The sequence below is a fragment of the Notamacropus eugenii genome, chromosome 4 (assembly GCF_028372415.1).
Source record: "Notamacropus eugenii isolate mMacEug1 chromosome 4, mMacEug1.pri_v2, whole genome shotgun sequence".
Classification (NCBI taxonomy): Eukaryota; Metazoa; Chordata; class Mammalia; order Diprotodontia; family Macropodidae; genus Notamacropus; species Notamacropus eugenii.
In genome coordinates, this window is record NC_092875.1 from 381,561,130 (window position 1) to 381,588,985 (window position 27,856).

General features: G+C 35.6%; 1 pseudogene; it reads right to left on the minus strand.

Moving 5' to 3' along the window:
* LOC140502611 (uncharacterized) overlaps positions 1–6,488 on the minus strand; it is a 53,809-nt pseudogene extending 47,321 nt beyond the window's left edge.
* Positions 6,489–27,856: the final 21,368 nt, after the last annotated feature.

Consider the following 27,856-nt stretch of genomic DNA (forward strand, 5'->3'; position numbering starts at 1 on the left):
TACTCTCATCTGATTTGGTTCAAGGAGGGGACAACAAACTTAATTAAGTACATAAATATAACTAGCTCTATAGGCAGTCGGAAGGGAAGAGGGAAGAAAGGGGAGAGGGAGTTAAATGGAGGGAAATAGTAGTAAGGGTAAAGAGGAGTAAAAGAGGGGTGCAAAAGAAGGAAGGTAAGACTACAGGACTTGGTAGTGACAAGTGAAAAATATTGAAGAGAGGATAGGAAAGAGGAGCATTAAAAGCACAAACGGTGGGAAAGAGGATGGAGGGAAATACACAGATTGCAATCATAACTGTGAATGTGAATGAAATGAAATCTCCCATAAAACAGAGACAGATAGCAGAATGAATTAAAAGCCATAATCTAAAAATGTGGTCTTTACAAGAAATACATTTGAAATGGGGAGTTACACATAGGGTAAAGGTAAAAGGATGGAGCAGAATGTCTTATACTTCAGCTGATGTAAGAAAAGCAGGAGTAGCAATCCTAATTTCAGACAAAGGAAAAGCAAAAAGAGATCTGATCAAAAGAGACAAGGAAGGAAACTATATCGTGCTAAAAGGCACCATAGAAAATGAAGCAACATCATTACTAAACATGTATGGTCCAAGTGATAAAGTATCCAGATTCTTAGAGGAGATGTTGGGGAAGTTGAAGGAAGAAATAGACAGCAAAACTATACTAATGGGGGATTTTACCCTCCCCTCTCTGAACTTGACAAATCTAACCTAAAAATAAACAAGAAAGAAGTTAAAGAGGTAATTAAAACTCTGGAGCAGATAGATATGATAGATCTTCGGAGAAAATTGAATGGGAATAGAAAGGAATATACCTTTTTCTCAGCAGTACATGGCACATATACAAAAACTAACCATATTCTAGGGCATAAAAATCTCAATATCCAGTGCAGGATGGCAGAGATAGTCAATGCATCCTTCTCAGATCATAATGCAATAAAAATTATATGTAATAAAAGGCCATGGAATGGAAAAACAAAAAATAATTAGAAACTAAATAATCTAATCCTAAACAAGGAGTGGGTTAAACACAAAATCATAGAAACAATCAACAACTTCATTGAAGAGAATGAAAAGAATGATACAACCTACCAAATGTTATGGGATACTGCAAAAGCAGTTCTTAGAGGAAGTTTTATATCTTTGAATGCCTACATGAATAAATTAGAGGAAGAGAAGATCAATGACTTGGGTATATAGCTGAAAAAACTAGAAAAAAAAACTAATTTAAAATCACCAAGTAAATATCAAATTAGAAATACTGAAAACCAAAGGAGTAATTAACAAAACTAAAATTAAGAAAACTATTAAATTGGTAAATAAAACCAATAGTTGGTTTTGTGAAAAAAAACTAATAAAGTTGATACATCTTTGGTCAATTTGATTTAAAAAAGTAAGAAGAAAACCAAATTAGTAATATCAAAAATGAAAGGAGTGCACTCACCTCCAATGAGGGGGAAATTAACCCATTAATTACAAATTACCTTGCCAAACTTAATGACCATAAATTCGAAAATACAAATGAAATGAATGAATATTTAAAAAAATACAATTTGGTTAGATTAACAGAAGAGGAAGTTGAGCACTTAAACAACCCCATCTCAGAAAAAAACAAGTGAACAAGCCATCAGTGAAATCCCTAGGAAAGAGTCTTCAGGGCCAGATGATTTTAAAAGTGAGTTTTATCAAACATTTAAACAACAGTTAATTCCAATATTATATTGACGATTTTTGAAAATTGGGGAAGAAGGAGTTCTCCCAAATTCTTTTTATGAAACAAATATTGTTTTGATGTCAGAAGAGACAAAACAGAGAAAGAAAATTATAGACCAATTTCTCTAATGATTATAGATGCAAAAATTTAAATAATATTTTAGGAAAACGAATACAGAATCTTATCACGAGAATAATGCATTATGATCAGGTAGAATTTATACCAGGAATACAGGGCTGATTAAATAATAGGAAAATCACTAACATTATCGATCATATAAACAAAAAACGTACCAGAAATCACATGATTATGTCAATAGATGCAAAAAAAAGCTTTTGACAAAATATAACACCCATTCCTATTAAAAACGCTGGAGAACATAGGTATGAAGGGAACTTTGCATAAAATAATAAGCATTATCTGCTTAAAGCCTTCTCCAAGAATGATATGCAATGGAGATAAGCCAGTTACATTTCCAGTAAGGTAAGGGGTGAAGAAAGGATATCCATTATCCTTGATTGTAGCAATTAGACAAGATAAACAAATTGAAGGAATTAGAATATGTAAAGAAGAAACTAAGTTATCAGTCTTTTCAGATGATATGATGTTATACTGAGAATCAAAGAGATTTAAGTAAAAAAAAAAAACTACTTGAAATAATAAAAAACTTTGGAAATGTTGCAGGTTACAAAATAAACCCGCACAAATCTTCTGTATTCCTATATATTAGTAACAAAGTCCAACAGCAAGAGATAGAAAGAGAAATCCCATTTAAAGCTAGGGTAGACACTACAAAATATTTGTGAATTTGCCTGCCAAAACAAAGTCAGGGACTATATGAACACAATTACAAGACACTATTCACACAAATAAAGTCAGACCTAAGTGGAAAAACATCAGTTGCTTGTGGGTAGTCCGAGTCAATATAATAAAAATGAGAATTTTACCTGAATCAATTTACTTTTAGAGCCATACTAATTAAACTATCAGATAATTATTTTGTAGAGCTGGATAAAATAGTATTAGAACTCTTCTGGAAAACAAAAGAACCAGAATATCAAAGGAACTAATGAAAAAAATGCTAGGGAAGTTGACCTGGTGCTACCAAACCTCAAATTTTATTATAAAGAAGCAGTTATCAAAACTACTTGGTACTGGCTAAGAAACAGAAGGATAGACAAGTGGAATAAGCTAGGTACTCAAGACACAGTAGGCAATGTATATAGCAATCCACTGTTTGATAAACCCAAAGGCCCCAAATTCTGGGATGAGAACTCACTGTTCGACAAAAATTGCTGGGAAAACTGGATAACAGTGTGGTGGAAGACAGACATAGACCAATGCCTGACACCATACACAAGAATAAAGTCAAAATGGCTACGCGATCTTGGTATAAAGATTGATACCAAGGACAAACTTGAGGAGCAAGGAATAGAGTATTTATCAGATTTATGGAGAAGAGAACAATGTTTGACTAAAGAAGAGATAGAAAACATTATGAAGTGCAAGAGGGATAATTTAATATTACATTAAACTGAAAAGATTTTGCTCAACCAAAGCCAATGCAACCAAAATTCGGAGGCATATTCTAGAATATATAGAGAACTGAATCAAATGTACAGCAATACAAGTCATTCCCCAATGGATAAATAGTCAAAGGATATGAACAGGCAATTTTCAGACGTAGAAATTAAAGATATCTATAATCATATGAAAAAATGCTCTAAATCACTTTTTATTAGAGAGATGCAAATCAAAACAACTCTGAGCTACCACATCACACCTATCAGATTGGCAAATGTGGCAGAACAGGAAAATGATAAATGTTGAAGAGAATGTGGGAGAGTTGGCACACTAATTCATTGTTAGTGAAGTTGTGAGCTCATCCAACCATTCTGGAATGTGGTTTGGAACTATGCCCTGAGGGCAACAAAATTGTGCATACACTTTGACCCAGCAATATTGCTTCTAGGACTGTATCCCCAAGAGATCCTAAAAATGAGAAAGGAACACACATGTACAAAAATATTTATAGAAGAACTCTTTGTAGTGGCCAAAAACTGGAAATCAAGGGAATGTCCATCAATTAGGGAATGCTGAATAAATTATGGTATATGAATATAATGGTATACTATTGCAGTATAAGAAATGATGAACAAGAAAACTTCAAAGTGGCCTGGAAAGACTTATATGATCTGATGCTGAGTGAAAGGAGCAGAACCAATAGCACTTTTTGCACAGCGATGACCACGGTGTGTGAGAGATTTTTGTTGTAGATTTGGATCTTCATAATATTGTAAGAACTTAAAAAAAAGATCCCAGTGGTCTTCTATGGCAAAATGCCCTCCACATCCACAGAAAGAACTATGGAAGTCAATCGCAGAATGTAGCAGATGGTTTGGTTTTTTTTTATGTGTGTATGTATTATGTTTTGGTTTGTTATATAATTTCTCCCATTCATTTTAGTTCCTCTACACAGCATGACTATAGAGAAAATGTTTTTAATTGGAATGTATGTGTACATTCTGTATAGAATTGTATTCCACCTCAGGAAGGGAAGGGAAGGTGTGAGGTAGGTAGGAAAAAAAATCTAAGTTATATGGTAGTTATTGTACAACACTAAAAATAAATAAAATTAATATAACAAATAAATAAACATGGAATGAGTTCCCCCAGTAGGTTGTTTGGTTGGTTATCATTCTTTGTGTCTGAAGAGGGTCAAAATGACATCACTATATTGGGATTAAGGTATAGTGTGTCTGCTTGTGCCTGATAGGACTGATATTAGCTCAGAAGGCTTTACCACAAGTTAGGCACAAATAGTTCATTTGAACATTAGAAGTAGAGATGTCTAACTGTGCATCTCATGCTTTTTCTAATCTACTGCAATTCTACTTTGGTCATTAAGCATAACATCTTCTTTGATGAGGCATGCTATGTTGGCTCTTCCTGTACCACTGTCTCCCATGTCTCAATATTAATTACAAAATACATCAGAGAGATATTGACAGTTTCCTTGTATGTCTTTTGGTCTCTGCTTTTCTTATATAAGTTCTTTATAAATACTTTTCAGGCAAAAGTATTTTTGGCATTTGAATAACATGGCCAGTTCATTAAAGTTTTACTCTTCCCAGTGCAGTCTGAATGCTTGGTAGTTCAACTCCAGAAAGGACCTCTTTGTCTGATAGCCTATTTTTCCAGGTGATCTTTTGAAGCTTCCTATCACAATTCAAATGAAAGTGATTTAGTTTCTTTACATGGCACTGGTATACTGTCTAAGCTCAGCAGTCATACAATGATGTTAGCCCAATGTGTCTGTAGATCTTCAGATTGCTAGGCAGCCTTATACCTCTTTTGTCCAACACACCCTTTTGGAGCCTCCCAAACACTGACCTAGTTCTGATAATGCATGGAACAATCTCATCATCTGTGAGGATATTTCTGGAAAGTATACTGCTAAGGTAAGAGAACTTTTCCACAGCATTCTTTTGTTGTTGTTGTTGTTGTAAGTATTCATTCCTCATATACATAGTGTAGTGTTGCCCAGTGAAGAACCTTTGCTTTCCTGGTGCTAATTGTTGGGCCAAAATTAGCGCAGGTAGTAGAGATACATTGTTGTTGCATCTCAGTCTCCAGGCTTACATTGAGTGCACAATCACTTGGAAGGAAAATTTAGCACACCAACTCTCCCTCCACTTTAATCTTCATTGATTAACTTTTCACGTTAAACTATTTACTTTCAATATGGAAGCTGCACTTGATGGTGTTTTCATCCTTGTTTAAGGCATTTGACAACATTACTAAAAACATAAAGCTAAAAGCATATGAGCAAGTACATAGTCTTGTTTCACCCTACTAGTAACTGGAAAAGTATAAAAGAATCATTTGTTATCCAGAACCTGTGGAAACATGCAATCATGAAATTGGCATACAATACTGTTTAATTTTTTCTGGGCAATCAAATTTTTACCATGATTTTTTACAAGCCATCATGACTGAAAGTATCAAAGGCCTAGGTCAAAGTGGTAAATATTGTACACAGATCTCTGATTGGTTCTTGACTTTTCTCCTGGAGTTTTCAGGCAGGAAACACCAAGTCAGCCGTTCATTGGCCCTTTCTGAAGCCACATTGGCTCTCAGGTAGATGGCCTTCTAGATGAAGGATCAGATGATGAAGGAGGATTCTGGCAAGAATCTTGTCATAAGTGACTAAGAGAAAATCCCCTTGTGATTACCATAGGACAACCTATTTTCTTTTATTTGATAGAGACGAACAACAGAGGCATTCTTGAAATCCTGCAGGATAACCTCCTCTTTCGATACAAACTTAAAAATTTCAAGAAGCTTTACAAAGAGCAGTGAACCCCTTGCCTTGTAAATCTCAGCGTGAATAGAAGCAGCGCTAGCTGCTTTTCCACATAAGAGGAATGTAATGGCATTTAAAACCTCTTCTCTAATTGGAATTTCTTTTAGAGAGGGGCTGACTTAAAACTGAAGTATATGGTCAATTACCTCAACATTAGTTGATGATGGTCTGAAATGAACACCTTGAAAGTTTTCAGTCCATCTCTCTAAGAGCTTGTCCTTATCATTAATCAATATGGCTCCATCATCCCTGAGGAGTTGAAATGCATTTGGGACGTAAATAACATTCAGGGAATCATAAAAGCACTTTGGATTGTTACTGTCAGTGAATTGAATTTCATCCACCTTCTTAATGAGCCAAGAATGCTGCATTTCTCTAAACTTCATTTGCACTTTACTTTTGAGGAAGTTAAGTGCTGCCTTCTTGGAGACAGATGAACTATTCTTCTGGTAAACCCTATGGAGTTTTTGTTTTTCATTAAGCAGCTTCTGAATTTCCTTATCATTTTAATTAAACCAATCTTGATGTTTGTGAGTGTACTGTACATTGTTTTGTGATGTACAGTGCATTGTACATCAGATCACTGAAAGCTGCTCCTTCATTTATTGCTCCACTACTCCCAACTGTGCATTGGCTCAGATTTCCATCTAATTTACCAACAAAATTGTTCACAAAGGGAAAAGCCCTTTAATCTCTTGACGTTAAGTGTTATAGTAGTCATCTTGCCTTTGGGTTGTTATTTTTGTTGCATATAATTCAAGAAGAATATTATCCTATGATCAGTCCAGCACCACTCTCATATCCAATCAGTGTCTTCTCCTTAAAATGACCCAGTCTTTTAAATACTAACGTTTGTTGTGAGGGTGTATCCATGGAATTTTATTTTGCTTAGATAAATGTAAGACAGCATTGGTGAAGAGAAGGTCACGAAACATAAGATTTTAGTACTAACTGACCATTGCTGTTGCTTTTTATGGCTCCATTTCTCACAAGGACTGCTTACCATATCTCATACTCTATGCCTACTCTGGCATTAAAGTCACCCAGAATTATAAGCTTGTCCTCTTCTAGCACGTTCATGATTAGGGTGTCCAGGTCTTCATAAAATTTTCCTTTGACTGCATCAGCATTCTTCACGGCAATAACAAAACTACTGATGATGTTGGAGCATCACTTTCCTGCAAATGGTAATATCATGAGTCTGTTGTTCGTTCATTTTTAGTCAAGATTGTTGACTAGATTAGTTTTGATTATGGAACCTATGTCAACTTCATGGTTCTCCACATCACTGCAGCCACTCTAGAAAAAAAAAATATATATGTATTCATGTATGTATGTATATATGTATCCAGCTCCAATTTCAGTAAACTGGCCTTCAGTTGCCAGCCTTGTTTCACTCAAGGCTGGTATTTGAAACCATGTTTTCTGAGTTCTCTCACAACAGGAGCTGTACATTCATCTTTCAAATCCACTGAATTTCTTGTTTTCCATAAATGTGAACACATTCCACGTACCACTAAGGAGTGGAACTATCTTCGTAAAAAAATATTTGTACATTTGTGTGTGTGTATGTGTTGCATGTGTGTTTTGATTGCAGGGTAGGATTCCCATTTGCCACAGTAATTAGGCCAGAATTAGGTGAGGTGAATCAAATAATTTTTAAGGCACATTTTGTAGCCCCTTTCTGTTGCCAGGATGTGAATAATATGGTCCTTAAAAACCGTGGGGGCTGTGAGTCCCATAGCTGCTTCATGTCAGTGTGAAGAAGATCTTACAGCCTAGGCCACCTCTGTATAGGACTGTGACTATAGCCACCTCATGACTGCCCATCACCACAGGACCTCAAGTTAAGTAAAATAGTATAATGATATTGGTGATATCTTTTGACTCATGGGTAAATTGCATCTAAGTGAGGCAAAGCTACTTAAAATTATTGAACTCACTCTCTCTTCTAGAGTCATCAGAGTCCAGTGGCAAGTCAAAACTCAAGATGTTTAGCAATTGCCTGGGATGCAGTGGATGACCTTGGCATCTTCAAAGTCTAACCCAACTTTAGGCATTCCACTGCAACTACCTCCATTTTATTCATGGCCCGTTGTGTCCATTCCACTCGGAGAAGTCTTCACATGCTTGGGATAGATGTCTCCCTGACTTCCCAAGGGGTTTGAGGCCCTTTGGCTGCTCTCAACCTAGTTCAGGCTATCCAGCAAAATGACTTTCAGGGCTGTGACCACTAACATGCTACAGTTTTTTGGAGTGTTGTGTAAGAGTTGGGTAGCAGATGGACACATATAGTGGAAAGCAGATTTGAAAAGGATTCAACAACCTTCACATCAGAGGTACTAGAATTCTTTGAATATCCATACACTTCCTTGGCAGGTACCGGTTTCTCTATCACTAGATGCCTTCAAGAAAAAGTTGTATGATAATTTTTGGGTGGGTTTGTTGTAAAAAGGTTGTTGTCCCATTATATGGTGAATTAAATGGTTTCTGAGGTTAGTTCCAACCTGTGACCTGACTTTACTGTGTGATTTAGACTTTTAGATATATTGTGATATCATGACCACTCCTCTACTCCTCCAGGGGGTGAGCAGAATTTCAGAGATAGCAGAGAATATTGGATTTGTAGTCAGATTATAGTATTTCAAATCTCATTCTTGCCATACTAAATATATATGTATATATATATATATATATATATATATATATATATATATATATATATATATATATATATATATATATATATGTATGTATGTATGTATGTATGTATGTATGTATGTATGTATGTGTGAATCCATAGTACACATCCCAAAATGAGGATATTTGATTAGTTTTTACCATTCATACCAGCTCCTGTATTTGATGCAAAATTCAAATGGATGATTACAGGGTACTCATATTGCAGTGTCTGACACAAAGTCATCTAGTAATGCAAAAACAGAAAGCCTTCAGATAACACTTGTTTGTCCAAATGAGAATCATTAAAACAAAAGTAATGCTGACTAAATTCTCAGGAGGGTAAAGATGGAACTTATAATATAGTTTTCCTATGATATGGCATCTCAGAACATTATCTCTCATTTTTTTTCTTTTGCACAGGATAATTCCAATCTATGACATATGTGTGGAACGCTTCCCTGTTTTTCCAGAGTTTTTAGTGTGGTGGTTGTTTAAGAAGCAAGGTGTTATCTTTTCCCTCAACGTCCAAATCCATGTGTTATGATTTCTAATTTATTGAGGGAGTTGAAACGCCTAGGAATGGAATGCCTCCCCTATCCTCAAATCTCTTCCACAGCTATTAATATGAGGTTGTTAAAAATCTTAGCTAGTCTCTTCAGAGCTTTCTGAGGCCCAGGTATATGCTCATTTTTGAAGTTCTTAGTATTATAGATCATATATTTAGAGCTGGAAGGGATATTCAGATCATCCATTCTGAATTCCTTATTTTGCAGATGAGATAATTAAGGTCAAGAGAAGTAAAATGCAACTAGATTTACAGAGGTAGCAATTGTCTGAAGTAAGAGAATGTGAAACCAGGAGTTCCTGATTCCCAGTTCAAAACGCAGGAGAATTCAGCTGATTTCAGAAATGAAAGAAAAAGATAGGGGGATGCAATTAAAACGATATTGGTATAAAGGGTCATAGCTAATCAATATGCACACACATATTCCCAGGGATTTCTGCCTTTAAGTTACCTGACCATTGCCAGAGGGATACCTTGGAATGTTCTCTCACAGACATAAAAGGACCTTTGATAAAGGTCCAAGCAACTTTTCCCAGGGTTGCTACATATGATTATCAGTTTAGCTTCTTTAGAAAGGAAAACCGATATGCAAAAATAAGCCTGCTATACACACACATACATATGTGTGTATATATACATAAATATATATATATGGAGATGTATGCATATATGTACTGTATATCTATTCATTTATACTTATATATATATTTAAGTGCATGTATGTGCATATACATACCTATATACATGTATGTGTAGATATATACAATACATGCACATATATATGTACTTATAAACATACTTATACATGAATAATTGAGTCCTTTCATGTCAAACAATTTTTTATCACATTTTAGGATTTTCTTGGCAAAGACAGTGGAATGCTTAGTTATTTCGTTCTCCACATCACTTTACAGATGAAAAACTGAGTTAAATAGGATTAAGTGGATTTCCTAGGTGCAAAAAACTGGTAAGTGTATAAAGCTAGATTTGAACTTCTGAAGATGAGTCGTCTTGACTTCAGGTCTGGCACTCTATCCATTGCACCACCTAGTTGTCCCCCTACACACACACACACACACACACACACACACACACACACACACACACATTAAGAATGCTTGTATATTCTCTAGAAAGAAATATGATTTGTTTTATTTTCCCAGAAGGTTGACCTGAATAAAGGAAAATTTTAAGAAACAAATACATCCTTGAACTCATCACAGGGAAGTTCATAATTACTACAAACTAAACTCAATAAGTGAATTATGACAATTATAGTTTATTTGATACTACAACAGAGATATTACACAGAAGTCATTTAATCTCTCTGGGCCTCTGTTTCCTCATCTGTCAGTGGAAGAAGTCTATGATCTTATAAATCTATCTTTTGTATTTCCTTTCCATTCAGGGTTTGTTTATCTGTAGGCTTAGTCCTATTAGTAGACCAAGTTCTACTGCTATGATACTTTTCATTTAAATTAATCTTTTGGAACCACTTCTCTCAGGACTCAAAACATTAGTTATTTGACAAACTAACCAGCACTAAGCAAGATCATATTACAGTTGGCTATATCCTGAACTGGCTGAAACCCCAGATGAAAAAAAAAAAAGAAATCATTGTCATTCAGGGGAGAAGTTTCTAGAGAAGTTACATAGGAATTTAGTTTTGGCCCCTACTTTATTAAACATTTTAGAAATTATTTAGATCAAGATCTTTTCAGATTTTCAAATGACATGAAGGTAGGAAGAAAAATTAAACATATTCCAAGATAGAATTACAAATGATTTTTTTAACTAATAGAAATTGGTCAAAATTATTAAGAGGAATTTTATTAGGGATAAGAATAAAGATCCAATATGTTAAAAATGAACAAATTCTTGACGAGATATGAATTGGACAGGATTACCATTGAGACCCCTTCCAGTTCTGAGATTCTTTAAATTTATGATTGTTGTCACCTGACGCACAGATGATAAATTTTGTATAGTAAATATTTTGGATTTCACATCCAACATGATTTTATAGCACGACTTCACAATGCATTGAGGTAATGGGATCTTGGGATATAGGAGTAAGGCAGGGTCCAAAAGAAAGAAAATTATACAGCTCCCTAGTTTGAAAAAAGAGGATATTAAGGCCTACAGAGAAGTTAAGTAACTTATCCAAAGACACACACACACACACACACACACACACACACATACGCACACTGCAAGTTAAAAACTCCCAGGTAATCTAAATTAAAGCCTAGCATTCCCTAAACTATCATGTTAGAGATTATGCCTGTAACATCAATTTTTGAGCTACTACAGGTACTTAGTCTGGAGAAGGGAACACTTAAGGGAACACGATAGATGCCTTAAAATATTCTGAAAGACTATCATGTGAGAAAGGTATTAGATTAATTTTATTTTCCCCAAGAGGGAAAGATTTACTAATGATTTCTATGGAATTATCTAAAAACAGAATGAATTCCCTCTGGAGATACTGAGAGTCTAATTACTGGAGGTATCTCAACAGATACTGAATGATCACATTGCAGAATATTGTCGAGGTCATTCTTGGTCAGTTATAGATTGGGCTAGATTATCTTCCTAGATCTACTTTGACTCAGAAATTGTTAGTCTATAATGAATATCAGCTGTGATTTATCATACATGTATTCTTACATTTGATTAATTTTCCAACTTTTGTAATCTAACCTGTTAATGATTTAAACGGTGGAATTTCAAGCTAAGTAGAACTGAGATTTGCTGACATGAATACTGGGGCAAATAGGAGTGAATAAAGCATCAAATAATAGTTTGGCATGATTACTCATACTGTTCTTTATTGGATCATTTTTATGAGTAATAAATAGGGATTCTGTAAAGTCCTCTGGAGTTCTTTTGTGAAAAATATACTTGACCACAACTTCAAACAGCTGTATGATTTATTGATTAAATGGAGACATAAAAGAAAAGTTTCCTGAGTTATACAATTCTGACATTTTCACATGGCTAATGAAAGCTGCCCACAAATATTGAAAGTGACTCATTATTATATAGTACCTTTTATAAATCTCCTGTGTTAATCTTCACAAAATCCCTACTTTTATTGCCATGGGACCGATTCTATAGATAAGGAAACTGAGGCCCAGAGAGGTGAAGAGATTTTCCCACTAGTGACCATGCTAGAAATTGACAGGGACAGGTGTTGGTCCCAAGACCTTTGATCCCATAACAGGTCTTTTTCCAATAGAGCAGGCCTAGTAGTAACAAAAGAAGTCATATCTTTAGGTTAAGATATGAAATACTGATGTATTTTGACTCCCTAGCACTGAAAGCCCTGAGCGGATTTCTGTCTAGTGTACCTTATCTCCTTAGATTGAAGACTTATAAGAATTCATTTAACTTCTCTTTCCTTCAGTTTCCTCAGTTTGAAATGAAGATAATATTTGAACATATCTCCTAGGGTTGTTGAGAGGATAAAATGAGAAATTTATAGCACATTAAGCACAGTGCTTGGAACATAGGAATTACTTAATATTTAAATGCTTGTTTTTTCCCAATGAACCTTCCTCCTTTACACAGTCAGTCAGCTTTGGTGTCCTAAAAGACTTGGGTTAAAGTCCTCTCCCAAACACCAACTATCAACATGACACCAAATAAGTCAACAACTATTGGTGCCCCAATTACCCATCTAAAGCTCGAGGTAGTATAGACATAAATCTCTATTTTAGAGGGAGTTTTATTGAAAGGAGTTCTTCCTACCCATCAGTGAAATCACAGTTTAATTCAAGAAGAATGGAGTAATCACAACTTGTTTTATTATCAGTTACATATTCCTGAGTTTGAGGTGATCCTATCATTATTGGCATCTCACAAGTGTACATCTTCTAGAATGGGTGACGTTAGAAGCTTTCTTATATGTTCTGTACTTAGTCTGGTTTTCAAGTTAACAAATTTGGTCTTCTTGTAGTATTGTATTTTTTTAAGTATCAAAATTCTTAAAGGCGTTTTTAATTTAAAGCTCAGACTTTTATACCACTATGAAGTTAACAGTAAAATGGAATGAATGTACCTCCAGTGTTATAATCTGTTTTACAACATTGTTTCAAAATATACTGATCACAAAAATTAAACCTAAACAATAAAACATAAATCAATATGTCCTTCCTGGTCAGGAATCATTTGCATCATCTTGAATTTTAACACTTGAAATATAGCCAAAGACTGTAACTGGAAGAGGCTTCATAGTTTAATAGAAAAATAACTGAATTCTAAATATCTAAATTCTGTCTCTTGTACTTAGTAACTATATGATAACAGGAAAGTCACTTTACCTCCCTAGTGCTCAGTTTCTTGAAGACCAAATTGAGTTAGTCCTTGTCAATAAGTGATGGCTATCCACAGTACATGCATAAATGTACATGTATACATGCATACATACATACAGAAATTTCTATATGTGGGTATATGTGCATAAATGAATACATGCATATATGTGAATGTATATGTGTGTATATGTATACATATGTAAGTGTCTCTGTGTGTACAGTTGTTGTTCACTCATTCATTTGCGTCTAACTCTTCACAGATAATAGCACACCAATACTGTCCTTGGGGACATTGGAGCAATTTGCCATTTCCTTCTCCAGCAGATTAAGGCAAGCAGAAGTTATTTGACTTGCCCAGGGTTATATAGCTAGTAAGGGTCTGAGGCCAGATGGTAACTCAAGTGTTCCTGACTGCAGATCCAGAATTCTCTACACTGAGCTACTTAACTGCCTCCTACACATACACAGAAACACGTGCATACATATATGCACATATACATACATACATATATATATACATACATACATACATACATATATATATATATATATATATATATATATATATATATATATATATATATATATATATATATATATATATATATATACATACATACACACAAATATAATTCTGGGTGGTGAGTTTGTCATAATATTCTCTCCTCTTTCAAGTTCATTTTAATACATTGGCTGTTTCTATAAACTCTAAATGATTTGACTATTTTCACTTAGATCAATGAAAAGAAGAGTCATTGGTAAAACATCTCATGCTTGTTTCTTCTGGGTTCATTTCTTAAGTTACTTTGATCAAGTTAAAGCAAATAAATTGGTATGTGTATATGTAGCTAGATTAGTTTTACAAGAAGTTACTAGTTTGATTATCTTAACTATGCTGTCAGGCATGAAATCAATCCCAGCAACTGACAATTGCAAAATTCCACTGAAAAATCAAGTCCTAGTATCACTTCACTCTTCATTTCAGTCTCAGAATCATGCCACTCTTAGATTGGATTGATTGATTTGGCTAGTTGTTTTGTCATCACAGACTTATAGTTATGCATCACAAACATCTGTTCCATTTCGCTAATAAGAGAATAAAGTTATCACATGACATTTTATTTTACCTATGTTATTTAGAACCTATTGTTACTATTTGTCATTCACTCTCAAAAAAGACCATGACATCAGGAAAGCGATGCCATGACTTAAAAGTGAATTGAATTTAAGTGAGAGAAGGTTGTGCAAAGTCCTTACTCTCTTCTCCAGAACCATTTGGGTCTAAAGGCCAGATATAGATCAGGATGACTAGAGATTGCCACAGATGCAGTGGAAGACCCTGGCCTTTTCAAGTGAAGGTCTTTCCTCCCACGTCTCAGTTTGACTGATGTAATGCCCATTCAGTGATTAGTGCTAGGTAAGAAATAAGGGGCAAAAAATATATGACCTTTTTTATCTAGTCAAAAAAAATCAATCTAGCAGGAAGAGAAACAATTCCTACTTAGACTCACTAAGCCATTAAAGCACAAACAATGAACAAGTGACGCTTAAGCTAGGACTTATTGTTGACCAATCAATGAGAGCCAGAGTAATTTGAGTTTAAGGCATGACCCTTAAGAAAGAAATGCGGTCTGTAAACCAAGCTATATATTGTGAGGTTTCAGTGATCAAAATTTATATTCCAATGAGCAGAGAACCCGTAGTTAAGGAGAACCTGTACTTAGGCATATCCCAAATATTCAATTTATTATAAAACCATGTTATTTTCAATAATTTCTGATTAGTTGCTGTGCCTTAATAAATGGTTTCTTTTTAAGGTACTTTCAAAGGTTTGGCTTCCTTTTCATTTCAAATCATGTCATCAAATCATCCCACAAAAGACTGCTCTGGGTTGCTTAGCAAAGGAAAGTTTTTGCTGTCAGTCTCTTATCACAGAATAAGTGATCGTGTCTATCTTTGCATGCAAACTGTAGAAGCTATAATTCTACCTTAGTGTATCAAAACATTCCAATTCTGTTTCTAAATGATAAGTACCTTTATGTAAAGAAAGATACCCAAGGCGTTTTTTATATATTCCGCATAAATAAGACATAATGTTTAATTGGAACAAGAAAAATGAAAATGGGGCTTACTGTTTTAGTAGATTAAAGTGTAACTTATTATGTTGGTAATTGTCATTCACATTCAGATCCAACCTAAGCTGCCAAGTGAGCTTCCATTTGTAATTTCAAATTTGTCTCTATTAGAATCCAAATAAGCCTGCACACATTGATGTTATTAAATATAATCAAGAAAATGATTGGAGGCCTGTAACAGAGTTGTAGGCATTTAACCAATATGGTTTCTGTTTTTTTTTTTAGAATGAATATATGTTCTTTTTAAGTAAGAGAATATTCTGGGCTGAGGAAATATATTCATTTTGAGGTAGGTTACTGACATTTTAGGAAGGAAAAAAGTGAAATTTAATCTAACAAACTTTATTCTTGACTTAATATCCTGCCTCCTTCTGTTTTCCCTCTCCTCTCCCCTTAGCCCTCACTCTGCATCACCCTACCTACATCCTCAACATGTAGATCAGAAGATGAAACAAAAAAGAACAAAACTCTGGCTTTTATGGCACTCATGTATCTAATCTGCAAAGTGTGTGAAGGATTGTGACTTGAATAATTTGTAAGTAATTTTTCCTATACTTCAAATATTCAAAGGTTAATGATTCTGTGGGCTTTTCTTTCTCTACCAGATAGCCTAAGACCTCAATGACTGAGATGATGTTGTGATTGACAATTGTTTCACCTTGAAACCAATGGTCATGAAAACCTTCCCAAACTTGGGTTTATTTTAAGATGACAGATATATAGTCTCTCATTTAGCCCATTCCTGAAGCCTTTCCATTTGAGGAAGATCTAGCTGAGCTTATGCTTTGCTGGAATAGCCTTAAAAACAATGGGGTCACTTCCACATCTTATCATTTCAATAGAATTTAATGAAGAATTTTGCATCCTTAAAAGTCAATAAATCTATCTGAAAGGGATTTCAAACGCTCATAATTTATCAATACCCGTTTCTGTGAACAACTTTAGAAAGTATTGTAGCAGATGAACCTTGAACAGACAGATTTTAGGGAAGAATTATCAATAACCAGGAGAAATATTGACAGTGAGTGGGAAATCTTTCAATGATATCATTCCATTTGCCCTTCTTACTACTTCACTTATTTTATTCCTTTTCATTTAGACCTTCTGTCTTTGGACATGAAGGAAGCACAGACCTATCAAATCACTGATAAGCCTTAAGTGATTTTTTTTATTGGTTGATAATTTGCTGAAGGTCATTCAGCTTGTAAGGCCTAAGATTCAGTAAAATTGCTACTTTTCTTAAGTCTTCAACATGCTAATTCATTACTCCCGTAAAATATCTTTTAGTTATTTTGCACATGTGTTATCAGAAACAAGCAAGCAAAACCGGGAAAGAAGAAGAAGCATCATGAGGAGGGGCACCAAAAACCATCTTCCTGTGTTGTTTTTCTCAAACACCGATTTTGCCTTCCAAGTCTTCTCTTCTTGCTCTCGAGTCTCTCCTTCTTCGGAAAGAGGTTGCTAGATGCCACTATGCGGCTCTTCAGGGCCAGGAAAATATCATGGTGATGTCATTTTGGTCCTCTTCAAAAACAAAGGACAACTACAAACATATTTATATTGGTTCTTCTACATATATATTACTTTGCCCATTTAAATATAAGCTTGCAGACAGAGATTGTTTCGTTTTTATGTCTATCCCAGTGTTTTGTACTTAGTAAGCATTTCATAAATACTTATCGAAGACTGGACAGTATTTGTGAAGTTGGAGTCATGTAGTCCCATTTTGTGGAAAAAGAGTTTTCAGTGGTATTAGATTATGTATAATATCATTGGCCCATGTGCATTTGGAAGGAAACTTATCACTGACTTTAAAAAAAAAAAAAGTAAAAAGGAGAAAATAGGTAACATTCTCCTCTTCTTCCTATCAGCTGTTTCCCCAGATTTGTTTTTGCCTAATAAAGAAAAAAATCATCATAGGATTCTAGCTAATATCTATTTCAATAGTGTAATCAGTGAATCAGATAGCATAACACAAGAATGATCTGATGTTCTACATTAATACACAGTTTTTGTCCATGGTTATTTCAAAGGTAATTTGAAACAAGTCTTACCATAGTCATATATCTACACTCTTAAAATATGATGCGAAAGACTCACATTAGAGTTTGTCAAGTTTTCATGAAAATAGGACCTCACTGGTGTTGACCACACAAGTTTTAGGTAAAAATGTTGCATATTTTACATATGCATAACTATTTCAAAATCTGCATTTTATTTGACATCTAGATTATAACACTTTGAAACCAGCTATTTAATTCCAATCATTAAGTTCATTCAAACTGTGATATACAATTCCTCATCACAATATTTCTTAAGATGCAAAGGAAAGATGAACACTCATTTATAGTGAATTAATGAAATTTTTATGCCCCCACTGGTGAAGGCTTAATTGTAAAGATTTGGAATTTGGAAAATGTCATAAAATCAATGGAGTATAAAGCTTCTTAACTGTGGAATCTGGATGCTGATATCTATCCTTTGTTCCAGGGAGATACATGATTATATTAAAGGCATTTGAGTCAGTGCATCCCTTTATACTTGATTCTTAACATTAGAAACAAAAATAAAATTATCATTCTGGAATAGTGTTTTGAAAGTTTCAATAAAACCTAAATAGGGAAAATAAGGATAGAGACTAGTGATGGGGAAAAGAAAAAAACTTGGAAAGAAATAACAATAAACTAATCTTAAAGATCAAGATATAAATAAGAACACATTTTCAATAAACTGTACGTCACTCCACAACTTCTTTCTAGCGGTCACTTCTCTCACTACCTTGAACTTCCAAAGCCAGGAGAAGGGGTGACACTTTCTCTTCCAACATCTTCTTCCAAGTAATTCCTCGATCTCATCCCTCAACCATCTGTAATTTTTCATGGTCCATTCAGTCTACTTATACCACTGTCTTTCCACATGTATCACTGTAATCTAATAATCTCCAGTAATTTTTCCTAATTTTTTTTTTTATCTAGCATACTACCTCATTGATTTAGCTTTCTACTTCATTCTCTCAAATCAACCTTGGGTCCTTTAATATTTATGCTAGTGAGACCTTTAACAATATGACATTTCAATTTTTCAGCCTCTTTACAGTATGATTCAGTCTGAATCAAGGTCACTATAGACCTCACCATCTCTCTGGAATTGCAAAATCTGACATCTAAATCTATGACATAAGCACACCTACCATAAACTTATTTCCTTTTATATCTAAGAGATATCATGACATAGGGGAAAAACATCATGTACTTAGTATCAGGAAAGACTTATTTTTTTTTAAAACGTTGCCTTGAAAGATGGTGGAGTGAAAGCAACGACTCACCTAAGCTCCTGGAAAAACTCCTCTGGATATCTCTGGGGGGAGAGTCTGACCAGACTTTGGAGGTGTAGAATCCAGTGGATGACGGACTTTGATGGATTCGGAGCCCAGGCTGGACGAGAGGGTCCACGGGAGGGATCTGTTCCGCGGGGGTAAGACCCCGGTGCACAGTGCAGCGTGTTCAGGGCAGCAGGGCAGAGGGGACCAGAGGAGCCCGAGAGTGGCGGGCGAGAATAGCGGAGCAGGAGATAAGCCAGGCCGAGCCGGTGAGAGCCGCTGAGTGCCAGACATAAGCGCAGCAGCCCCTGAAATCTTCAGCCTGAAGAAGGACTTTGGTGGGTCACTACTTGAACTTCCAGGAACTGGGATGGCAGAGTGATCAGTAAGTGCTCTCTCCTCCCCCCTGATGACCGTGAGGGAACCATAAAATTCTTCCCCAGGTTAATCCTGGATCAGCGGGATCAGCAGAAGGGGGCGGGTGGTCTCATAACACCAGAGGCTGGAAAAGTGGCAAAGGGGGATTCTTCCTACTGTGGTGGAGGCGATCTGGAGGGACAGACGACCCAGGGCAGAGAAAATTCGCACTGAGACCCAGGCAAGCCTCAGAGCCAGGAGATGAGCCCCAGGAGGGGCGGGAACACGCGTTAGCTTCTAGGCGTGCCCCAGCCCTCCAGGGAAAAAGGGAAGACAATAGGGAAGCTGGGAATCACCATCCCCTGACCTTGCCTTTGCCTCAAGTCAGCTGAGGAGATATCCTGAGACCAGACCACACCTCCCACACACCTAACAAGCTAACCCCAGGGTTGATCGGGGAAACAAAAAACAAAAGCCTGCTTTTAGCCCAGACACACATCAGCTCAACTTAAAGATCTGTACCTTCTGACTGAAAGAACCAAAAGCTACAACACTCAGCCAACATCATGAATCGGAAAAAGCAGACGAAAAGTGAAAAAACCATAGAATCTTTCTATGGGGATAAGGACCAAAACACAAACACCAAAGAGGTTAGAGCTGAGACTGTACTTCCATCTGAAACCTCAGATGGGACTATGAATTTCTCGCAAGCACAACTAGATTACCTGGAACGTCTGAAGAAGGATATAAAAGAAAAACTGGCCAATGATTTTAAAACTATAAAAAAAGAATTCACTGATGAGAACATCACCCTGAAAAAGAAAATTGAAGAAATGGAAAAGGAAGTTCAAAAATTAACTGGAGAGAATAATTCCCTAAAAGGAAGAGCTAATCAAATGGAAAAGGAAACCCAAAACCTAATTGGGAAAATTGATCAGATGGAAAAGGAAACCCAAAACCTAACTGGGAAAATTGGTCGAATGGAAAAAGAAGTACAAAAATTAAATGGAGAAAATAGCTCCTTAAAGGGAAAAATTGGTCAGATGGAAAAGGAAATGCAAAAGCTAACGGAAGAAAACAATACGATGAAGATTAGAATTGGGCAATTAGAAACTAATGACTCAATGAGGCAACAAGAATCAGTCAAACAAAATCTAAATAATGAAAAGATAGAAGAAAATGTAAAATATTTAATTGGAAAAACAACTGACCTGGAAAATAGATACAGGAGAGAAAATCTAAGAATTATTGGCCTGCCAGAAACCCATGATGAAGAAAAGAGTCTGGACAATATCTTCCAGGAAATCATCAAGGAAAACTGTCCAGAAGTACGAGACTCAGAGGGCAAAATAGTCATCGAAAGAATCCACCGTTCCCCTCCCGAAAGGGATCCCAAACTCAAAACCCCAAGAAATATAGTTGCCAAATTCCAGAGCTATCAAGTGAAGGAGAAAATACTACAAGCACCCAGAAAGAAACAATTCAAATATCAAGGACACACAGTCAGGATCACACAGGACCTTGCAGCTTCTACATTAAAAGATCGAAAGAACTGGAACCCAATATTCTGTAAGGCAAAGGAGCTGGGACTTCAACCAAGGATCAACTACCCAGCAAAGTTCAGCATAACATTTCAGGCAAGGAGAAAGTCATTCAACGAAATAAGGGATTTCCAGAGCTTCCTGACCAAAACACCAGAACTCAATAGACAATTTGATCTTCAAATGCAGGTCTCCAGAGAATCATAAAAAGGTAAACAGAGGGGAGAAAACAAAAACAAAAACTTGCTACTCAATTAGGGCAAACTGTTTACCTCCCTATAAGGGAAGATGATACCTGTTAATCTTGAGAACTGTGCAGCTATTATGATAAAAGGGATATATGTAGAGGGAACGGTTATAAAGTAAATGATGTCATGTCAAAAATATGATTTAAGTATGAGAAGGGAATGTAATAGGAGGTGTGGAAAGGGGGAAGCAGAAAATGGCAAATTATATCACAGGAAGAAGTACAAAACTATAGTAGAGGGAAGGAGGGGAGGGAGATGAGCATTGTTTGAGAGGTACTCTCATCTGATTTGTTCAAAGGAGGGAACAATAATCTTAAGTAGATAAGCCTAACTAGCTCTATAGGTAGTAGGAGGGGAAGGGGGAAGAAAGGGGAGGGTGGCTAAAAGGGAGGAAAGAAGCAATAAGAGTAAATGGAACTAAAAGGGAGGGGGGTCAAAAGAAGGAGGGGAAGGTTGCAGGAGGAGGGGGAGAAAAGTGAATACTCTTGAGGAGGGGAAGGGACACGGGAGAGCTAAAAGCTCAAATGGTGGGAAAGAGGTTGGAGGGAAATACACAGATTGTAATCATAACTGTGAATGTGAATGGAATGAACTCTCCCATAAAACGGAGACGGATAGCAGAATGGATTAAAAGCCATAATCCAACAATATGCTGCTTACAAGAAACACATTTGAAACGGGGGGATACACATAGTATAAAGGTCAAAGGATGGAGCAGAATATATTGTGCTTCAGCTCATGTAAGAAAGGCAGGAGTAGCAATCCTAATCTCAGACAAAGCAAAAGCAGAAATAGATCTAATCAAAAGGGATAAGGATGGAAACTATATTCTGCTAAAAGGTACCATAGACAATGAAGCAATAGCTACTAAACATGTATGCTCCAAGTGGTATAGCATCCAGATTCTTAGAGGAGAGGTTGGGGGAGTTGAAGGAAGAAATTGATAGCAAAACTATACTAGTGGGGGACCTCAACCTCCCCCTCTCTGAACTCGATAAATCCAACCTCAAAATAAACAAGAAAGAGGTTAAGGAGGTAAATAAAACTCTGGATAAGGTAGATATGATAGATCTTTGGAGAAAATTAAATGGGAATACAAAGGAATATACTTTTTTCTCAGCGGTACATGGAACATTTACAAAAATTGACCATGTACTAGGACATAAAAATCTCACAATCCAGTGCAGAAAGGTAGAGATAATCAATGCATCCTTTTCAGATCGTAATGCATTAAAAATTACATGTAATAAAAGGCCATGGAAAGAGAAACCAAAAATCAATTGGAAACTAAATAATCTAATTCTAAAGAAGGATTGGGTTAAAGAAGAAATCATAGAAACAATCAACAATTTCATTCAATAGAATGACAATAGTGAGACAACATACCAAAACTTATGGGATACTGCAAAAGCAGTTATTAGGGGAAGTTTTATATCTCTGAATGCTTACATAAATAAAATAGAGAAAGAGGAGATCAATGACATAGGCTTGCAGTTGAAAAAGCTAGAAAAAGAACAAATTGAAAATCCCCAAGTAAATGCCAAATTAGAAATACTGAAAACCAAAGGAGAGATTAATAAAATTGAAATTAAGAAAACTATTGAATTAATAAATAAAACCAATAGTTGGTTTTATGAAAAAACTAATAAAATTGATAAACCTTTGGTTAATCTGATCAAAAAAAAGAAAGAAGAAAACCAAATTACTAACATTAAAAATGAAAGGGGTGAACTCACCTCCAATGAGGAGGAAATTAAAACAATAATTAGAAACTACTTTGCCCAACTTTATGCCCACAAATTCGATAATCTAAACGAAATGGATGAATATTTTAAAAAATACAAATTACCCAGATTAACAGAAGAGGAAGTTGAATACTTAAACAACCCCATCTCAGAAAAAGAAATTGAACAAGCCATCAATGAACTCCCTAGGAAAAAATCTCCAGGGCCAGATGAATTCACAAGTGAATTGTATCAAACATTTAAAGAACAGTTAATTCCAATACTACATACACTATTCTTGAAAATTGGGGAAGAAGGAGTCCTCCCAAATTCTTTCTATGATACAAATATGGTTTTGATACCCAAACCAGGAAGAGACAAAACAGAGAAAGAAAATTATAGACCAATTTCCCTAATGAATATAGATGCAAAAATTTTAAATAAGATTCTAGCAAAACGAATACAGCATCTTATCAAGAGATTAATACATTATGATCAGGTAGGATTCATACCAGGACTACAGGGCTGGTTCAATATTAGGAAAACTATTAGCATTATCGATCACATCAACAACAAAGCTAACAAAAACCACATGATTATCTCAATAGATGCAGAAAAAGCTTTTGACAAAATACAACATCCATTCCTACTAAAAACATTGGAGAACGTAGGAATAAAGGGAACTTTCCATAAAATAATAAGCAGTATCTATCTAAAACCTTCAGCAAGCATTATATGCAATGGGGATAAGCTGGATGCATTCCCAATAAGATCAGGGGTGAAACAAGGTTGTCCATTATCACCACTATTATTTAATATGGTACTAGAAATGTTAGCTGTAGCAATTAGACAAGATAAAGATATCCAAGGAATTAAAATAGCCAAAGAAGAAACTAAGTTATCACTCTTTGCAGATGATATGATGATTTACCTAGAGAATCCCAGAGATTCAAGTAAAAAATTACTAGAATTAATAAACAACTTTGGCAAAGTTGCAGGGTACAAAATAAACCCACACAAATCTTCTGCATTCCTATATATTAGCAACAAAGTCCAACAGCAAGAGATACAAAGAGAAATCCCATTTAAAGTCAGGGTAGACAGTATAAAATACTTAGGAGTCTACCTGCCAAAACAAACCCAGGGATTATATGAACACAATTACAAGACACTTTTTGCACTAATAAAGTCAGATTTAAGTAAGTGGAAAAATATTAGTTGCTCATGGGTAGGCCGTGCTAATATAATAAAAATGACAATTCTACCCAAATTAATATACTTATTTAGTGCCATACCAATTAAACTATCAGACAATTACTTTCTAGAGCTGGACAAAATAATATCAAAATTCGTTTGGAAAAACAAAAGGTCCAGAATATCAAAGGGACTAATGAAAAGAAATGCTTGGGAAGGTGGCCTAGCGCTACCAGACCTCAAACTGTACTATAAAGCAGCAATTATCAAAACCACTTGGTATTGGCTAAGAAACAGAGAGGTAGACAAGGGGAATAGACTTGGCACTCAAGATGCAGTAGGCAAGGAATATAGCAACCTTCTGTTTGATAAACCCAAGGACCCCAGCTTCTGGGATAAGAACTCATTGTTTGACAAAAATTGCTGGGAAAACTAGATAACAGTGTGGCGAAAATTAGGCATAGACCCATACCTGACACCGTACACAAGAATAAAGTCCAAATGGGTACATGATTTAGGTATAAAGATTGATACCATGAATAAACTAGAGAAGCAAGGAATAGTGTATTTATCAGATCTATGGAGAAGGGAAGAATTCTTTACTAAAGGAGACATAGAATGCATTATGAAATGCAAAATGGATAACTTTGATTACATTAAACTGAGAAGTTTTTGCACAACCAAACCCAATGCAACCAAAATCCGGAGGGATGTAGTAAATTGGGACAGAATTTTTACAGCTAAGCTCAGGAATAAAGGCCTTATTTCTAGAATATATAGAGAACTGATCCAAATGTATAATCATACAAGTCATTCCCCAATTGATAAATGGTCAAAGGATATGAACAGGCAATATTCAGAGGAAGAAATTAAAGCTATCTATAATCATATGAAAAAATGCTCTAAATCACTATTGGTTAGAGAGATGCAAATCAAAACAACTCTGAGGTACCACATCACACCTATAAGATTGGCAAACATGACAGAACAAGAAAATGATAAATGCTGGAGAGGATGTGGGAAAGTTGGAACACTAATTCATTGTTGGTGGAGCTGCGAGTGCATCCAACCATTCTGGAGAGCAATTTGGAACTACGCCCAAAGGGCTACAAAAATGTGCATACCCTTTGACCCAGCGATATCGCTACTAGGACTATATCCCCAAGAGATCATAAAAATGGGAAAGGGTCCCACATGTACAAAAATATTTATAGCAGCACTCTATGTAGTTGCCAAAAACTGTAAGTCAAGGGGATGTCCATCAATTGGGGAATGGCTGAATAAATTATGGTATACGAATGTAATGGAGTACTATTGTGCCATAAGAAATGATGAACAAGAAGACTTCAGAGAGGCCTGGAAGGACTTACATGACCTGATGCTGAGTGAAAGGAGCAGAACCAGGAGAACCTTATGCACAGCAACAACCACAGTGTGTGAGAGTTTTTTCTGGTAGACTTAGATTTTTGTAATAACACAAGAACTTCTTACCAAAAAAAAAAAAATCCCAATGGAGGATCTCAAGGCAAAATGCCTGCCACACTCAGAGAGAGAAATATGGAAGTCACTCACATATTGTAGCAGATCATGTTTGTTTATGTGTATGTGTTTGTGTATCATGTTCTGATTTGTTATACGATTTCTTTCATTTATCTTAGTCTGACTACATAGCGTGACTATAGTGAAAATATACTCAATAGGAAAGTATATGTAGAATCTATACAGAATTGTATGCAGTCGTGGGGAGGGAGGGGGGTAGTGGGGAATAGGTGGGGAGGGATAAAATCGCAATTGTATGGCAGTGATTGTTAAACATTACAAAATAAAAATATAAAAAAAAAACAAAAACAATAAATTCATAGGTCTGGATCAAAATAAAAGCAGTTAACATTTTAGAGTAAAAAAAAAAACCGTTGCCTTGAATATTCCTTAATTAAATGTTCTTTCAAATTCTATGGACTTCAGTTTCCCCATATGAAAGGAAGAAATGATAGTTTATAGGATCCTAATTTTGCAAGGTTGTTGTGAAAATATAATTATATGATATATTTAAATTATCTTACAAACCTAAAACATTCTATAAATGTTAGGTATTATTAACTTTACCTCTCATTCACATTAAAACTACTCTTTGCCTTTGTTGCAATCTTATTCCCCTCAAAGCAACCTTATCTACTCTATCTCTAAAACACTGGCTATAATTGCCATTTTCAGTACTAAATCTATGGTTTTCCACTGAGCAATTAGGCACAGCATACTTTAAGGAGTCAAAAGTTTTGGAGGCTTACTTTTTTCTAGTGTCTCATAATTTATTATTCTAAAAAACACCTTCCCTTATATCACAACCCAACCTTGAACCAATTCCAAGATGTCCACCTGTGTGCCTTGGTAAATGGTATTCTCCAATTCATCTATTCTTGTTCAGTGGAACAAAAGTCACATAAGAAACCTGTCATAGATGCATTGGGATTTGCGTCATTACAGAGATCATCCAGACTCCAGTGAAAATAGTTTGATTCTAGTGCCAATGAGTCAATTTTATTCAAGCCATATTCATGGGACATGATTTCAGCTTAATTTTCAATGCTTCTAAGGATTTCTTGTTTCTTTCCCCACAATAAATTTTCCAAGCTTTTCATCCTTTCGTCTCAACACCAAACCAATCTCCAAACCTAATTCAGCAGAAGACACATTCTCGTACTCTTCTGAGAAGGCCAAATTAAAATTTTGACAGCTCCCCCATCCTTTCCTCAAAACTTCTAATTGTCATTTTGAATAGTTCAAATATTTCCCTGAGTTGACCCAGGAAAACAACTCCATCAGTATTAGTAACATTGTAAAGACAACTAACTCTGAAATAGTTAATAACTAATTAATGATTGTGATGCCTAGCAGGAGATTAATGATGAAGTTGGGCTGCCTATCTCCCGATATAAATGAGTAAAGAACTGAATATGCAAAAAGACGTATGTTTTTGACATGGGCAATGTATGCACTTGTTTTGCTTGACTGTTTATATTTGTTATACTGGTTTTATTTTACTTTCCATGCAAAAAGGAGAGGTAAGAGAGAGAATAAATAAGTCCTCATGATTTGAAAAAATATATTAGGGAAGTGGAACCCTGACGGTGGAAAGAAGCCAGGAAGTTGCCTAAGCTTTCCCCAGTTTCCCTTAGAAACAACATTAAATCCACCTCCTAAACAGATTTTGGAGTGAAAGAACACACAAAAGCGCAGAGTAAAACAATTTTACAGCTTAAGAAAACTTAGAAGGACTTCAGGAAAAGTCTGTCACACTGCCATAAAAGGGGAGCACAGCCCAGGTCAAATGGTGCCCAGGCAAGTCAGTGGGAAACTCTTAGCAGAAGGAGGTTCTTAGCCACAACACAAATCAGCAACCGATGCCACTCAGTCCTGACTCAGCAGATAAGGTTTGAGATCTCCAACCCAGTTTCTGAAGGAAAATTGTGAGATCCACGACTCCAATATAACATTTGAGACACAAGTACTTGAATCCCCAATGTGGAAAGGTCGTGACAAGTCCCCTGGACTTCAACATAAGAAGTTTGGAAGAGTGTCCCAGGTGGCCAATAAGGAGAGCTCAACTTGGAAAGGCACAAAGTAAGCTGAAAATGAATAAGAAATATGAAAGAACCCTAACTATAGAAAA